The sequence below is a fragment of the Schistocerca gregaria genome, chromosome 6, assembly GCF_023897955.1.
Source record: "Schistocerca gregaria isolate iqSchGreg1 chromosome 6, iqSchGreg1.2, whole genome shotgun sequence".
Lineage (NCBI taxonomy): Eukaryota > Metazoa > Arthropoda > Insecta > Orthoptera > Acrididae > Schistocerca > Schistocerca gregaria.
This window is the reverse complement of record NC_064925.1, coordinates 586,964,674-586,978,895: the sequence shown is the minus strand read 5'-3', so window position 1 is coordinate 586,978,895 and position 14,222 is coordinate 586,964,674.

Sequence of the window (14,222 nt, the reverse complement as noted above, 5' to 3'; positions counted from 1 at the left end):
GGATGCTAGTCCTTCTTTCATGCAAATTCTTAAGTTCCTAGCTCATGTCCAAGGCACCAAAGAAGGGTAAAAAGTCAATAATCCGTAACTAAAACTTGAGTTGTACTACTTCATACTGGCTATTATATCAACTTAGAACTTTCATCTGTGTTCTACTATGGTGCTTTTAGTGTCTCCGCATACCGCAGCAAGCGACATAGCTTTGCAGACGATCAGTACAACTGTTTCAGAGAGAAGAGCGGCCAATGTGACGATCTGGCTTTAAGTCGATTCGATAGCAAACGACGAAAACGGACGGATTTCTCAGGTTTTTACTACATATGCACACTTTTAACATTCTCCCGTGCAACGCGGCTGCTATTCCTCCTATCATGCAATATGTTAAGGACCTAGCTCGTGTCCAAGGCACCAAAGCCAGTTAAAAAGTCAATAATCGATAACTAAAACTTGAATTGTACTACTACTTACTGGCTATTAAATCAACTTAGAAGCTTCATCTGTGTTCTACTATGGTGCATTTAGTGTCTCCGTATATCGCAACACGCGACATAGCTTTGCAGTCGATAAGTACAACCGATTCAGAGAGAAGAGCGGCCAATGTGACGATCTGGCTTTAAGTCGATTCGATAACAAATGACGAACACGGACGGATTTCTCAGGTTTTTACTACATATGAACAGTTTTCACATTCTCACGTGCAACGCGGCTGCTAGTCCTCCTTTCATGCAAAATCTTAAGTTCCTAGCTCATGTCCAAGCACCAAAGAAGGTTGAAAAGTCAATAATCCATAACTAAAACTTGAATTGTACTACTACTACTTACTGGCTACTACATCAAATTAGAGGCTTCATCTGTGTTGTACTATGGCGTTTTTAGTGTCTCCGCATACCGCAGCACGCGACATAGCTTTGCAGACGATAAGTACAGCCGTTTCAGAGAGAAGAGCGGCCAATGTGACGATCTGGCTTTAAGTCGATTCGATAACAAATGACGAAAACCGGCGGATTTCTCAGGTTTTTACTACATATGAACACTTTTAACTTTCTCCCGTACAACGCGGCTGCTATTCCTCCTTTCATGCAAAATGTTAAGGTCCTAGCTCATGTCCAAGGCACCAAATCCAGCTAAAAAGTCAACAATCGATAACTAAAACTTGAATTGTACTACTTCTTACTGGCTATTACATCAACTTAGAAGCTTCATCTGTGATCTACTATGGGGCAGCTAAAAAGTCAATAATCGATAACTAAATCTTGAATTGTACTACTTCTTACTGGCTATTACATCAACTTAGAAGCTTCATCTGTGTCCTTCTATGGGGCTTGTAGTGTCTCCGCATACTGCAACACGCGACATAGCTTTGCAGACGATAAGTAGAACCGTTTCAGAGAGAAGAGCGGCCAATGTGACGATCTGGCTTTAAGGCGATTCGATAACAAATGACGAACACGGACTTATTTCTCAGGTTTTTACTACATATGAACACTTTCACATTCTCCCGTGCAACGCGGCCGCTAGTCCTCCTTTCATGCAAAATCTTAAGTTCCTTGCTCATGGCCTGATACCCTCCCTGCCCTTTTATGTGATGACGTTGCTATGGCGGATCTCGTGTTGAGTTTTATTCGGGCAGGGGTTTTTATCGTATGATTTGAGTGTTTGTCCTTTTATTTCCTGTATTGACTTGGGCCTTTGGCCTGTGGTTTTAACTGTGGGTTTTAATGTCATTTGGTGGTTGGCGTTTCCTTATTTTCATGGTCGGCCAACCACCTTCACACTCGGTGCGATTTTAGTTCCGTTTGTCTGGTCTTTGTCTGCCTTTCTTGTATTGTGTCGTCCCTTGTCTCAGTTCTCCGTTTTTTACGACTGACAGTTTTTATTTCGTGTGATTTTATCGTGGAACAAGGGACCGATGACCTTAGCAGTCTGGTCCCTTCAATCCCACACCCAACCAACCAATCCTAGCTCATGTCGAAGGCAACAAAGAAGGGTAAAAATTCAATAATAGATACCTAAAACTTGAATTGAACTACTTCTTACTGGCTATTACATCAACTTAGAAGCTTCATCTTTGTTCTACTATGGTGCTTCTAGTGTCTCCGCATACCGCAGCATGCGACATGGCTTTGCAGAGAATAAATGTAACCGTTTCACACAGAAGAGCGCCCAATTTGACAATCTGCCTTTAAGTCGATTCGATAACAAATGACGAAAACGGGCGGATTTCTCAGGTTTTTACTACATATGAACACTTTTAACATTCTCCCGTGCAACGCGGCTGCTGTTCCTCTTTTCATGCAAAATGTTAAGGTCCTAGCTCATGTCCAAGGCACCAAAGTCAGCTAAAAAGTCAATAATCGATAACTAAAACTTGAATTGTACTACTTCTTACTGGCTATTACATCAACTTAGAAGCTTCATCTGTGTTCTACTATGGTGCCTTTAGTGTCTCCGCATACCGCAGCACGCGACATAGCTTTGTAGACGATAAATGTAGCCGTTTCAGACAGAAGAGCGGCCAATGTGACAATCTGGCTTTAAGTCGATTCGATAACAACTGACGAACACGGACGAATTTCTCAGGTTATTACTACATATGAACAGTTTTCACATTCTCACGTGCAACGCGGCTGCTAGTCCTCCTTTCATGCAAAATCTTAAGTTCCTAGCTCATGTCAAAGCACCAAAGAAGGTTGAGAAGTCAATAATCCATAACTAAAACTTGAATTGTACTACTACTTACTGGCTACTACATCAATTTAGAAGCTTCATCTATGTTCTACTATGGCGTTTTTAGTGTCTCCGCATACCGCAGCACGCGACATAGCTTTGCAGACGATAAGTACAGCCGTTTCAGAGAGAAGAGCGGCCAATGTGACGATCTGGCTTTAAGTCGATTCGATAACAAATGACGAAAACGGACGGATTTCTCAGGTTTTTACTACATATGAACACTTTTAACATTCTCCCGTGCAACGCGGCTGCTGTTCCTCTTTTCATGCAAAATGTTAAGGTCCTAGCTCATGTCCAAGGCACCAAAGTCAGCTAAAAAGTCAATAATCGATAACTAAAACTTGAATTGTACTACTTCTTACTGTCTATTACATCAACTTAGAAGCTTCATCTGTGTTCTACTATGGTGCTTTTAGTGTCTCCGCATACCGCAGCACGCGACATAGCTTTGTAGACGATAAATGTTGCCGTTTCAGACAGAAGAGCGGCCAATGTGACAATCTGGCTTTAAGTCGATTCGATAAAAAATGACGAAAACGGACGGATATCTCAGGTTTTTACTACATATGAACACTTTTCACATTCTCCCGGGCAACGCGGCTGCTAGTCCTTCTTTCATGCAAATTCTTAAGTTCCTAGCTCATGTCCAAGGCACCAAAGAAGGGTAAAAAGTCAATAATCCATAACTAAAACTTGAGTTGTACTACTTCATACTGGCTATTATATCAACTTAGAACCTTCATCTGTGTTCTACTATGGTGCTTTTAGTGTCTCCGCATAGCGCAGCACGCGACATAGCTTTGCAGACGATAAGTACAACTGTTTCAGAGAGAAGAGCGGCCAATGTGACGATCTGGCTTTAAGTCGATTCGATAGCAAACGACGAAAACGGACGGATTTCTCAGGTTTTTACTACATATGAACACTCTTCATATTCTCTCGGGCAACGCGGCTGCTAGTCCTCTTTTCATGCAAAATCATAAGTTCCTAACTCATGTCCAAGGCACCAAAGAAGGGTAAAAAGTAAATAATCCATAACTAAAACTTGAATTGTACTACTACTTACTGGATATTACATCTATTTAGAAACTTCATCTGTGTTCTACTATGGTGTTTTTAGTGTCTCCGCATACCGCAGCACGCGACATAGCTTTGCATACGATAAGTACAGCCGTTTCAGAGAGAAGAGCGGTCAATGTGACGATCTGGCTTTAATTCGATTCGATAACAAATGACGAAAACGGGCGGATTTCTCAGGTTTTTACTACATATGCACACTTTAAACATTCTCCCGTGCAACGCGGCTGCTATTCCTCCTTTCATGCAAAATGTTAAGGTCCTAGCTCATGTCCAAGGCACCAAAGCCAGTCAATAATCGATAACTAAAACTTGAATTGTACTACATCTTACTGGCTATTACATCAACTTAGAAGCTTCATCTGTGGTCTACTATGGGGCAGCTAAAAAGTCAATAATCGATAACTAAAACTTGAATTGTACTACTTCTTACTGGCTATTACATCAACTTAGAAGCTTCATCTGTGTTCTACTATGGGGCTTTTAGTGTCTCCGCATACCGCAATACGCGACATAGCTTTGCAGACGATAAGTACAACCGTTTCAGAGAGAAGAGCGGCCAATGTGACGATCTGGCTTTAAGGCGATTCGATAACAAATGACGAACACGGACGGATTTCTCAGGATTTTACTACATATGAACACTTTTCACATTCTCCCGTGCAACGCGGCCGCTAGTCCTCATTTCATGCAAAATCTTAAGTTCCTTGCTCATGGCCTGATACCCTCCTTGCCCTTTTATGTGATGACTTTGCTATGGCGGATCTCGTGTTGAGTTTTATTCGGGCAGGGGGTTTTTATCGTATGATTTGAGTGTTTGTCCTTTTATTTCCTGTATTGACGTGGGCCTTTGGCCTGTGGTTTTAACTGTGGGTTTTAATGTCATTTGGTGGTTGGCCTTTCCTTAATTTCATGGTCGGCCAACCACCTTCACACTCGGTGCGATTTTAGTTCCGTTTGTCTGGTCTTTGTCTGCCTTTCTTGTATTGTGTCGTCCCCTGTCTCAGTTCTCCGTTTTTAACGACTGACAGTTTTTATTTCGTGTGATTTTATCGTAGAACAAGGGACCGATGACCTTAGCAGTCTGGTCCCTTCAATCCCACACCCAACCAACCAATCCTAGCTCATGTCGAAGGCAACAAAGAAGGGTAAAAATTCAATAATAGATACCTAAAACTTGAATTGAACTACTTCTTACTGGCTATTACATCAACTTAGAAGCTTCATCTTTGTTCTACTATGGTGCTTCTAGTGTCTCCGCATACCGCAGCATGCGACATGGGTTTGCAGAGAATAAATGTAACCGTTTCACACAGAAGAGCGCCCAATTTGACAATCTGCCTTTAAGTCGATTCGATAACAAATGACGAAAACGGGCGGATTTCTCAGGTTTTTACTACATATGAACACTTTTAACATTCTCCCGTGCAACGCGGCTGCTGTTCCTCTTTTCATACAAAATATTAAGGTCCTAGCTCATGTCCAAGGCACCAAAGTGAGCTAAAAAGTCAATAATCGATACCTAAAACTTGAATTGTACTACTTCTTACTGACTATTACATCAACTTAGAAGCTTCATCTGTGTTCTACTATGGTGCTTTTAGTGTCTCCGCATACCGCAACACGCGACATAGCTTTGCAGACGATAAGTACAACCGTTTCAGAGAGAAGAGCGGCCAATGTGACGATCTGGCTTTAAGTCGATTCCATAGCAAATGACGAATACGGACGGATTTCTCAGGTTTTTACTACATATGAACACTTTTCATATTCTCTCGGGCAACGTGGCTGCTAGTCCTCCTTTCATGCAAATTCTTAAGTTCCTAGCTCATGTCCAAGGCACCAAAGAAGGGTAAAAAGTCAATAATCCATAACTAAAACTTGAGTTGAACTACTTCTTACTGGCTATTATATCAACTTAGAACCTTCATCTGTGTTCTACTATGGTGCTTTTAATGTCTCCACATACCGCAGCACGCGACATAGCTTTGCAGACGATAAGTACAGCCGTTTCAGAGAGAAGAGCGGTAAATGTGACGATCTGGCTTTAAGTCGATTCGATAACAAATGACGAAAACGGACAGATTTCTCAGGTTTTTACTACATATAAACACTTTTAACATCCTCCCATGCAACGCGGCTGCTAGTCCTCCTTTCATGCAAAACTTTAAGGTCCTAGATCATTTCCAACGCACCAAACCCAGCTAAAAAGTCAATAATCGATAGCTAAAACTTGAATTTTACTACTTCTTACTGGCTATTACATCTACTTAGAAGCTTCATATGTGTTCTACTATGGTGCTTTTAGTGTCTCCGCATAAAGCAGCACGCGACATAGCTTTGCAGACACTAAGTACAACAGTTTCAGAGAGAAGAGCGGCCAATGTGACGATCTTTCTTTAAGTCGATTCGATAACAAATGACGAAAGCGGACGGATTTCTCAGGTTTTTACCATATATGAACACTTTTCACACTCTCCCGTGCAACTCCGCTGCTGGTCCTCCTTTCATGCAGAACGTTAAGGTCCTAGTTCATGTCCAACGCACCAAACCAGCTAAAAAGTCAATAATCGATATCTAAAACTTGAATTGTACTACTTCTCACTGGCTATTACATCAACTTAGAAGCTTCATCTGTGTTCTACTCTGGTGCTTCTAGTGTCTCCGCATACCGCAGCACGCGACATAGCTTTGCAGACGATAAATGTAACCGTTTCAGACAGAAGAGCGGCCAATGTGACAATCTGTCTTTAAGTCGATTCGATAACAAATGACGAAAACGGACGGATTTCTCAGGTTTTTACTACATATGAACACTTTTCACATTCTCCCGGGCAACGCGGCTGCTAGTCCTCGTTTCATGCAAAATCTTAAGTTCTTAGCTCATGTCCAAGGCACCAAAGAACTGTAAAAAGTCATAATCCATAACTAACACTTGAATTGTACTACTTCTTACTGGCTATTACATCAACTAAGAACCTTCATCTGTGTTCTACTATGGTGCTTTTAGCGTCTCCGCATACCGCAGCACGCGACATAGCTTTGCAGACGATAAGTACAACCGTTTCAGAGAGAAGAGAGGCCAATATGACGATCTGGCTTTAAGTCGATTCGATAACAAATGACGAACACGGACGGATTTCTCAGGTTTTTCCTACATATGAACACTTTTCACATTCTCCCGGGCAACGCGGCTGCTAGTCCTCCTTTCATGCATAATCTTAAGTTCCTAGCTCATGTCCAAGGCACCAAAGAAGGGTAAAAAGTCAATAATCCATAACTAAAACTTGAGTTGTACTATTTCTTACTGGCTATTACATCAACTTAGAAGCTTCATCTGTGTTCTAGTATGGTGCTTTTAGTGTCTCCACATACCGCAGCACGCGACATAGCTCTGCAGACGATAAGTACAGCCATTCCAGAGGGAAGAGCGGCCAATGTGACGATCTGGCTCTAAGTCGATTCGATAACAAATGACGAAAACGGGCGAATTTCTCAAGTTTTTACTACATATGAACACTTTTCACATTCTCCCGTGCAACTCGGCTGCTAGTCGTCCTTTCATGCAAAATGTTAAGGTCCTAGCTCATGTCCATTGCACCAAAGACAGCTAAAAAGTCAATAGTCGATAAATAAAACTTGAATTGTACTACTTCTTACTGGCTATGACATCAACTTAGAAGCTTCATCTGTGTTCTACTATGGTGCTTTTAGTGTCTCCGCATACCTCAGCACGCGACATAGCTTTGCAGACGATAAGTACAACCGTTTCAGAGAGATGAGTGGCCAATATGACGATCAGGCTTAAGTCGATTCGATAACAAATGACGAAAACGGACGGATTTCTCAGGTTTTTACTACATATAAACACTTTTCACATTATCCCGTGCAACTCGGCTGCTAGTCCTCCTTTCATGCAAAACGTTAAGGTCATAGCTCATGTCCAAGGCATCAAAGCCAGCTAAAAAGTCAATAATCAATAACTAAAACTTGAATTGTACAACTTCTTACTGGCTATTACATCAACTTAGAACCTACATCTGTGCTCTACTATGGTGCTTTTAGTGTCTCCGCATACCGCAGCACGCGACATAGCTTTGCAGACGATAAGTACAACCGTTTCAGAGAGAAGAGCCGGCAATGTGACGATCTGGCTTTAAGTGGATACCATAGCAAATGACGAAAACGGACGGATTTCTCAGGTTTTTACTACATATGAACACTCTTCACATTCTCCCGTGCAACTCGGCTGCTAGTCCTCCTTTCATGCAAAATATTAAGTTCCTAGCTCATTTCCAAGGTGTTGAGTTTTATTCGGGCAGGGGGTTTTTATCGTATGATTTGAGTGTTTGTCCTTTTATTTCCTGTATTGACTTGGGCCTTTGGCCTGTGGTTTTAACTGTGGGTTTTAATTTCATTTGGTGGTTGGCTTTTCCTTATTTTCATGGTCGGCCAACCACCTTCACACTCGGTGCGATTTTAGTTCCGTTTGTCTGGTCTTTGTCTGCCTTTCTTGTATTGTGTCGTCCCCTGTCTCAGTTCTCCGTTTTTAACGACTGACAGTTTTTATTTCGTGTGATTTTATCGTGGAACAAGGGACCGATGACCTTAGCTGTCTGGTCCCTTCAATCCCACACCCAACCAACCAATCCTAGCTCATGTCGAAGGCAACAAAGAAGGGTAAAAATTCAATAATAGATACCTAAAACTTGAATTGAACTACTTCTTACTGGCTATTACATCAACTTAGAAGCTTCATCTTTGTTCTACTATGGTGCTTCTAGTGTCTCCGCATACCGCAGCATGCGACATGGGTTTGCAGAGAATAAATGTAACCGTTTCACACAGAAGAGCGCCCAATTTGACAATCTGCCTTTAAGTCGATTCGATAACAAATGAGGAAAACGGGCGGATTTCTCAGGTTTTTACTACATATGAACACTTTTAACATCCTCCCGTGCAACGCGGCTGCTGTTCCTCTTTTCATACAAAATGTTAAGGTCCTAGCTCATGTCCAAGGCACCAAAGTCAGCTAAAAGGTCAATAATCGATAACTAAAACTTGAATTGTACTACTTCTTACTGGCTATGACATCAACTTAGAAGCTTCATCTGTGTTCTACTATGGTGCTTTTAGTGTCTCCGCATACCTCAGCACGCGACATAGCTTTGCAGACGATAAGTACAACCGTTTCAGAGAGAAGAGCGACCAATGTGACGATCTGGCTTTAAGTCGATTCCATAGCAAATTATGAAAACGGACGGATTTCTCAGGTTTTTACTACATATGAACACTTTTCATATTCTCTCGGGCAACGCGGCTGCTAGTCCTTCTTTCATGCAAATTCTTAAGTTCCTAGCTCATGTCCAAGGCACCAAAGAAGGGTAAAAAGTCAATAATCCATAACTATAACTTGAGTTGTACTACTTCTTACTGGCTATTATATCAACTTAGAACCATCATCTGTGTTCTACTATGGTGCTTTTAATGTCTCCACATACCGCAGCACGCGACATAGCTTTGCAGACGATAAGTACAGCCGTTTCAGAGAGAAGAGCGGTAAATGTGACGATCTGGCTTTAAGTCGATTCGATAACAAATGACGAAAACGGACAGATTTCTCAGGTTTTTACTACATATAAACGCTTTTAACATCCTCCCATGCAACGCGGCTGCTAGTCCTCCTTTCATGCAAAACTTTAAGGTCCTAGATCATTTCCAACGCACCAAACCCAGCTAAAAAGTCAATAATCGATAGCTAAAACTTGAATTTTACTACTTCTTACTGGCTATTACATCTACTTAGAAGCTTCATATGTGTTCTACTATGGTGCTTTTAGTGTCTCCGCATAAAGCAGCACGCGACATAGCTTTGCAGACACTAAGTACAACAGTTTCAGAGAGAAGAGCGGCCAATGTGACGATCTTTCTTTAAGTCGATTCGATAACAAATGACGAAAGCGGACGGATTTCTCAGGTTTTTACCATATATGAACACTTTTCACACTCTCCCGTGCAACTCCGCTGCTGGTCCTCCTTTCATGCAGAACGTTAAGGTCCTAGTTCATGTCCAACGCACCAAACCAGCTAAAAAGTCAATAATCGATATCTAAAACTTGAATTGTACTACTTCTCACTGGCTATTACATCAACTTAGAAGCTTCATCTGTGTTCTACTCTGGTGCTTCTAGTGTCTCCGCATACCGCAGCACGCGACATAGCTTTGCAGACGATAAATGTAACTGTTTCAGACAGAAGAGCGGCCAATGTGACAATCTGTCTTTAAGTCGATTCGATAACAAATGACGAAAACGGACGGATTTCTCAGGTTTTTACTACATATGAACACTTTTCACATTCTCCCGGGCAACGCGGCTGCTAGTCCTCCTTTCATGCATAATCTTAAGTTCCTAGCTCATGTCCAAGGCACCAAAGAAGGGTAAAAAGTCAATAATCCATAACTAAAACTTGAGTTGTACTATTTCTTACTGGCTATTACATCAACTTAGAAGCTTCATCTGTGTTCTAGTATGGTGCTTTTAGTGTCTCCACATACCGCAGCACGCGACATAGCTCTGCAGACGATAAGTACAGCCATTCCAGAGGGAAGAGCGGCCAATGTGACGATCTGGCTCTAAGTCGATTCGATAACAAATGACGAAAACGGGCGAATTTCTCAAGTTTTTACTACATATGAACACTTTTCACATTCTCCCGTGCAACTCGGCTGCTAGTCGTCCTTTCATGCAAAATGTTAAGGTCCTAGCTCATGTCCATTGCACCAAAGACAGCTAAAAAGTCAATAGTCGATAAATAAAACTTGAATTGTACTACTTCTTACTGGCTATGACATCAACTTAGAAGCTTCATCTGTGTTCTACTATGGTGCTTTTAGTGTCTCCGCATACCTCAGCACGCGACATAGCTTTGCAGACGATAAGTACAACCGTTTCAGAGAGATGAGTGGCCAATATGACGATCAGGCTTAAGTCGATTCGATAACAAATGACGAAAACGGACGGATTTCTCAGGTTTTTACTACATATAAACACTTTTCACATTATCCCGTGCAACTCGGCTGCTAGTCCTCCTTTCATGCAAAACGTTAAGGTCATAGCTCATGTCCAAGGCATCAAAGCCAGCTAAAAAGTCAATAATCAATAACTAAAACTTGAATTGTACAACTTCTTACTGGCTATTACATCAACTTAGAACCTACATCTGTGCTCTACTATGGTGCTTTTAGTGTCTCCGCATACCGCAGCACGCGACATAGCTTTGCAGACGATAAGTACAACCGTTTCAGAGAGAAGAGCCGGCAATGTGACGATCTGGCTTTAAGTGGATTCCATAGCAAATGACGAAAACGGACGGATTTCTCAGGTTTTTACTACATATGAACACTCTTCACATTCTCCCGTGCAACTCGGCTGCTAGTCCTCCTTTCATGCAAAATATTAAGTTCCTAGCTCATTTCCAAGGTGTTGAGTTTTATTCGGGCAGGGGGTTTTTATCGTATGATTTGAGTGTTTGTCCTTTTATTTCCTGTATTGACTTGGGCCTTTGGCCTGTGGTTTTAACTGTGGGTTTTAATTTCATTTGGTGGTTGGCTTTTCCTTATTTTCATGGTCGGCCAACCACCTTCACACTCGGTGCGATTTTAGTTCCGTTTGTCTGGTCTTTGTCTGCCTTTCTTGTATTGTGTCGTCCCCTGTCTCAGTTCTCCGTTTTTAACGACTGACAGTTTTTATTTCGTGTGATTTTATCGTGGAACAAGGGACCGATGACCTTAGCTGTCTGGTCCCTTCAATCCCACACCCAACCAACCAATCCTAGCTCATGTCGAAGGCAACAAAGAAGGGTAAAAATTCAATAATAGATACCTAAAACTTGAATTGAACTACTTCTTACTGGCTATTACATCAACTTAGAAGCTTCATCTTTGTTCTACTATGGTGCTTCTAGTGTCTCCGCATACCGCAGCATGCGACATGGGTTTGCAGAGAATAAATGTAACCGTTTCACACAGAAGAGCGCCCAATTTGACAATCTGCCTTTAAGTCGATTCGATAACAAATGAGGAAAACGGGCGGATTTCTCAGGTTTTTACTACATATGAACACTTTTAACATCCTCCCGTGCAACGCGGCTGCTGTTCCTCTTTTCATACAAAATGTTAAGGTCCTAGCTCATGTCCAAGGCACCAAAGTCAGCTAAAAGGTCAATAATCGATAACTAAAACTTGAATTGTACTACTTCTTACTGGCTATGACATCAACTTAGAAGCTTCATCTGTGTTCTACTATGGTGCTTTTAGTGTCTCCGCATACCTCAGCACGCGACATAGCTTTGCAGACGATAAGTACAACCGTTTCAGAGAGAAGAGCGACCAATGTGACGATCTGGCTTTAAGTCGATTCCATAGCAAATTATGAAAACGGACGGATTTCTCAGGTTTTTACTACATATGAACACTTTTCATATTCTCTCGGGCAACGCGGCTGCTAGTCCTTCTTTCATGCAAATTCTTAAGTTCCTAGCTCATGTCCAAGGCACCAAAGAAGGGTAAAAAGTCAATAATCCATAACTATAACTTGAGTTGTACTACTTCTTACTGGCTATTATATCAACTTAGAACCATCATCTGTGTTCTACTATGGTGCTTTTAATGTCTCCACATACCGCAGCACGCGACATAGCTTTGCAGACGATAAGTACAGCCGTTTCAGAGAGAAGAGCGGTAAATGTGACGATCTGGCTTTAAGTCGATTCGATAACAAATGACGAAAACGGACAGATTTCTCAGGTTTTTACTACATATAAACACTTTTAACATCCTCCCATGCAACGCGGCTGCTAGTCCTCCTTTCATGCAAAACTTTAAGGTCCTAGATCATTTCCAAGGCACCAAACCCAGCTAAAAAGTCTATAATCGATTGCTAAAACTTGAATTTTACTACTTCTTACTGGCTATTACATCTACTTAGAAGCTTCATATGTGTCCTACTATGGTGCTTTTAGTGTCTCCGCATAAAGCAGCACTCGACATAGCTTTGCAGACACTAAGTACAACAGTTTCAGAGAGAAGAGCGGCCCATGTGACGATCTTTCTTTAAGTCGATTCGATAACAAATGACGAAAGCGGACGGATTTCTCAGGTTTTTACCATATATGAACACTTTTCACACTCTCCCGTGCAACTCCGCTGCTGGTCCTCCTTTCATGCAGAACGTTAAGGTCCTAGTTCATGTCCAACGCACCAAACCAGCTAAAAAGTCAATAATCGATATCTAAAACTTGAATTGTACTACTTCTTACTGGCTATTACATCAACTTAGAAGCTTCATCTGTGTTCTACTCTGGTGCTTCTAGTGTCTCCGCATACCGCAGCACGCGACATAGCTTTGCAGACGATAAATGTAACCCTTTCAGACAGAAGAGCGGCCAATGTGACAATCTGTCTTTAAGTCAATTCGATAACAAATGACGAAAACGGACGGATTTCTCAGGTTTTTACTACATATGAACATTTTTCACATTCTCCCGGGCAACGCGGCTGCTAGTCCTCGTTTCATGCAAAATCTTAAGTTCCTAGCTCACGTCCAACGCACCAAAGAAGCGTACAAAGTCAATTATCCATATCTAAAACTTGAATTGTACTACTTCTTACTGGCCATTACATCAACTTAGAAACTTCATCTGTTTTCTACTATGGTGCTTTTATAGTCTCCGCATACCGCAGCACGCGACATAGCTTTGCAGACGATAAGTACAACCGTTTCAGAGAGAGAAGAGCGACCTATGTGAAGATCTGGCTTTAAGTAGATTCGATAACAAATGACGAACACGGACGGATTTCTTAGGTTTTTACTACATATGAACACTTTTCACATTCTCCCGTGCAACGCGGCTGCTAGTCCTCCTTTCATGCAAAACGTTAAGGTCCTAGCTAATGTCCAAGTCATCAAAGCCAGCTAAATAGTCAATAGTCGATAAATAAGACTTGAATTGTACTACTACTTACCGGCTATTACATCAACTTAGAAGCTTCATCTGTGTTCTACTATGGTGCTCTTAGTGTCTCCGCATACCGCAGCACGCGACATAGCTTTGCAGACGATAAGTACAACCGTTTCAAAGAGAAGAGTGGCCAATGTGACGATGTGGCTTTAAGTCGATTCGATAACAAATGAGGAAAACGGACCGATTTCTCAGGTTTTTACTACATATGAACACTTTTCACATTCTCCCGTGCAACGCCGCTGCTAGTCTTCCTTTCATGCAAAATCTCAAGTTCCTAGCTCATGTCCAATGCAACAAAGAGGGGTAAAAAGTCAATAATCGATACCTAAAACTTGAATTGTACTACTTGTTACTGGCTATTACATCAACTTAGAAGCTTCATATGTGTTCTC